Consider the following 3,975-nt stretch of genomic DNA (forward strand, 5'->3'; position numbering starts at 1 on the left):
TTCCCTGGTGGCACAGTGGTTGAGAGTCCGCCTGACGATGCAGGGGACATGGGTTCGTGCCCTGGTCCGGGAAGATCCCACATGCCGCGGAGCAGCTGGGCCCGTGAGCCGTGGCCGCTGAGCCATGGCCGCTGAGCCTGCACATCCGGAGAGAGGCCCACGTACCGAAAAAAAAAAAAAAATCTACAAACAATAACTGCTAGAGAGGGTGTGGAGAAAAGGGAACCCTCTTGCACTTTTGGTGGGAATGTAAATTGATACAGCCACTATGGAGAACAGTATGGAGATTCCTTAAAAAACTAAAAATAGCATTACCATATGACCCAGCAATCCCACTACTGGGCATATACCCTGAGAAAACCATAATTCAAAAAGAGTCATGTACCACAGTGTTCATTGCAGCTCTATTTACAATAGCCAGGACATGGAAGCAACCTAAGTGTCCACTGACAGATGAGTGGATAAAGAAGATGTGGCACATATGTACAGTGGAATATTGCTCAGCCATAAAAAGAAATGAAATTGAGTTATTTGTAGTGAGGTGGATGGACCTAGAGTCTGTCATAGAGAGTGAAATAAGTCAGAAAGAGAAAAACATTTCTCTAACACAGCATAATGGTGGCCATTATGCTAACACATAATATGGAATCTAAAAAAAAAAAATTGGTTCTGAAGAACCTAGGGGCAGGACAGGAATAAAGCCGCAGACCTACTAGAGAATGGACTTGAGGACACGGGGAAGGGGAAGGGGAAGCTGGGACAAAGTGAGAGAGTGGCATGGACATATATACACTACCAAATGTAAAATAGATAGCTAGTGGGAAGCAGCCGCATAGCACAGGGAGATCAGCGCGGTGCCTTGTGACCACCTAGAGGGGTGGGATAGGGAGGGAGGGAGGGAGGGAGACGCAAGAGGGAAGAGATATGGGAACATATGTATATGTATAACTGATTCACTTTGTTGTAAAGCAGAAACGAACACACCACTGTGAAGCAATTATACTCCAATAAAGATGTTAAAAAAAAAAAAAAGCGAGTTTTCAAACATGGAGCGTATACCCGAGGGGATGTGATGCAGGAGGGATGGGGCGGGGCCGGGGTATGAGATGTGTTTTCTGTTTGATAATCGCGCTTCTGCTGGCATATGCTCAGCACTCCGTACCATACCTTCTCTTCTGCTCTCTCACTGAACGCTCACCCAGGCCTCGGTAGGCGGTGGCGTCCCCTGGGTGTCACCCCACTTACAGATGTGCATGTGCTTCGGCAAGGGCCCCGCCAGAGTGTGGACTCAGGTCCTCTGACACCCAGTGTTTTTCCACTGTTCTTGCGAGGAGGAAGCCAGAGGCTCCCTCTAACGACGTTTATTAAAGGCTCAAGAAATAAAGTGATGTACTGTGCGCCCATCCCTGCCTTACAGACGGCTCTGCACGCCTAACAGGAGCCGGAAGGTGCAGACAGACCCTCGCGGGCCACATGGGATGTGGGAGCTCTGACAGTGCAAATTCCCGGGTCCCAAACGTGAAACAGATTAGCATCGGTCCTCAGAGCTCAAGCTGGCAGGAAATGGGCAGGGGCCCCAGGAAATCAGGCCAGGCCTGGAAATGCTACTTGCTGAGCTTGCTGGGGCTCCCAGAGCATCTCAACTCAAGCCAGGTCTGAGACCACGGCGTGACAACAGGCTCCTGGGCTGATTTTTTAAAACCTATTTGTCACGTTGACAATAATCCTCTCGTTAACAATCTCCTGCCCTGATTCAGGATGGGCTCTAAGCCGTGGCTGGAGGAGAGGACCAGGGGCAGCTGTGGGGTTTAAGGAGTCACAGGGAGGTCAGCAGGGCCTGGAGGCCGCCTTGCGGTGGGGGGGGGGGGGGGGGATGAGCCTGAGCCTGAATCTCACCGTTTCCCTTGTGGCCAGCCCCTCCACTCTCCTCTCTCCGTGGCCAGTCCCTTGCCTTTACTTCTTATTGATTTTCATATTTAAGGAAAAGCTATTTGCTTGATTTAGAGCAACAGAGTCATCACTGTGTTCGGAGGAAAACCGCTCACAGGCAGGCACTTGGTAGAGGCCACTCCTGGGCTGGGCGGGACCCTACTTCCCACCCAGGCAGCCCTGCGTCCACGGTCACTGTGGCTTCTCCCTGCCGCCCTGTCCCATCACCTTGTCTCTCAGGAGCTGTCACTGCCTCTGCCCTTCAGCACAACTAGAGCTGGTCTGTTTATGCCCTGCCCACCCCCCTACCTGTCCGTAGGCCAGCGTGTTTATCCAGACACACTTCACTGCTGCAGGTCTGTGACTGGGCCATTTGGAGCAGGGTCGGGGGACTGGTATGTTCAGCCATTCATGAATGGGAGAGAAATACTGACCTCACGATGGAAGAGCTTTAACCCTTAGAAAACCATGGCTTGGGACTTCCCTGATGGCGCAGTGGTTAAGAATCCGCCTGCCAATGCCGGGGACACGGGTTCGAGCCCCGGTCCGGGAAGATCCCACATGCCGCGGAGCAACTAAGCCCATGCGCCACAACTACTGAGCCTGCGCTCTAGAGCCCGCGAGCCACAACTACTGAGCCCGCACACCACAACTTCTGAAGCCCACGGGCCTAGAGCCCATGCTCCGCAACAAGAGAAGCCACTGCAATGAGAAGCCCGTGCACTGCAACGAAGAGTGGCCCCCGCTCGCCGCAACTAGAGAAAGCCCTCGTGCAGCAACAAAGACCCAACACAGCCCATAAATAAATAAATAAATAAATTAGAAAAAGAAAACCATGGCTTTAGCCTTCTTCCCCATTCAGCACCCAAGGAACAGCATCTTCCCGCCATTACCAGTATGGGTGGGGCCCCGTGTGCAGCCTCACCGTGGACCAGAGGGCAGTTCAGTCTCTGAAACTGCTTTGCAAGGCTGCTGTGTAATCCTTGGTCCCTAGACCGACCGAGGAGGTGAGGAACTCAGCCGGCCCACCCTATGAGCCCTCGAGAAAGGACAGTGCTTCTTCTGAGAGGACCAGGTTCCCCTTTGCAGGCCGAGGAGCCTGTGAAAAGCAAGAGAGATTCCAGTTAGCACATGGCTGAATGCCAAACTCGATGCAGGGTTGCATGACTCAGAGATCAAAATAATAATTAATGTTTACTGAGCAGTGCCAGGCACTATTCTGAGTCTGCCACCTAGATTATCACACTTACTCTTACCAACAATCGTAGGAGATGGCAACTGTCATTACCCCAATTTACAGATGAAGAAACTGAAACGGTCCGAGCTTAAAGAGTCCGTTCTGGTTCCCATGGCTGACGAGGAGCAGATCCAGGATACGGACCCAGGCAATCTGCCTTCGAGCCCACACTTTCAGCCACTGTACCCACAGGGCAGGGACTCGCCCCATGTGTCCCTCTGAGACGGCCCCCTCCCCCGCAAAGAAAAGGCAACTCATTCCTTTCAAGGACAAAAGCCATATAAAAATCCTTTTCCCTGGTTAGTTGGGAACTTCCTCAATGTCACTGCTAGTCCACTGTCTAGTGTCCCTTTATCACCGCCTTAGGTCCACAGCCACTGTGACCTGACTGACCGATTGGACGGGGGTGGTCAGGACTCTGCTGACCCTGCTCCCCTCGGGTTGACCCGTTGCTGGTGAAACTCTGGGAGGCCTCCCAGGGAGCTGGCCCCGGAAGTAATCAATCATGTTCGCTGGCTGGAGCTGGCGACGTCTCTGGTCCCAATCTGGTGGGTCCTTGGCCGCACTGCCGCCTTTCTCCCGGAGCTCGGAGCTCGAAGCCTGCTCCAGAAGCCCAGGCACCTGACCTCCGCTGCCCTGTCCCGGGAGGCAGGGTCGGTGGAGGCCGCACTGCCCAGGCTGCACTAGGTTCTGGCCGAGGCCCCACTTCCAGCCACTCTCTCTGGGTCTGGTCGTTTCTTTTCCCCCTCCCCCCCCTCCTTCCCCCCCTCCTCCCTCCTCCTCCCCTCCTCCCTCCTCCTCCCCTCCCT

At 53.7% G+C, this 3,975-nt stretch overlaps 1 long non-coding RNA gene across 1 annotated transcript in view; it reads right to left on the reverse strand.

Moving 5' to 3' along the window:
• Positions 1 to 3,898, reverse strand: part of LOC114484879 (uncharacterized) — a 7,423-nt gene extending 3,525 nt beyond the window's left edge. The window contains exons 1-2 of the long non-coding RNA XR_003678250.2: positions 3,560 to 3,898; positions 2,855 to 3,028 (exon numbers count right to left, since the gene is read on the reverse strand). This is a non-coding gene — a long non-coding RNA (uncharacterized lncRNA). The remainder of the gene's footprint in view (positions 1 to 2,854; positions 3,029 to 3,559) is intronic.
• Between the last annotated feature and the right edge of the window lie 77 nt (positions 3,899 to 3,975).

Source organism: Physeter macrocephalus, unplaced genomic scaffold (genome assembly GCF_002837175.3).
Source record: "Physeter macrocephalus isolate SW-GA unplaced genomic scaffold, ASM283717v5 random_117, whole genome shotgun sequence".
Classification (NCBI taxonomy): domain Eukaryota; kingdom Metazoa; phylum Chordata; class Mammalia; order Artiodactyla; family Physeteridae; genus Physeter; species Physeter macrocephalus.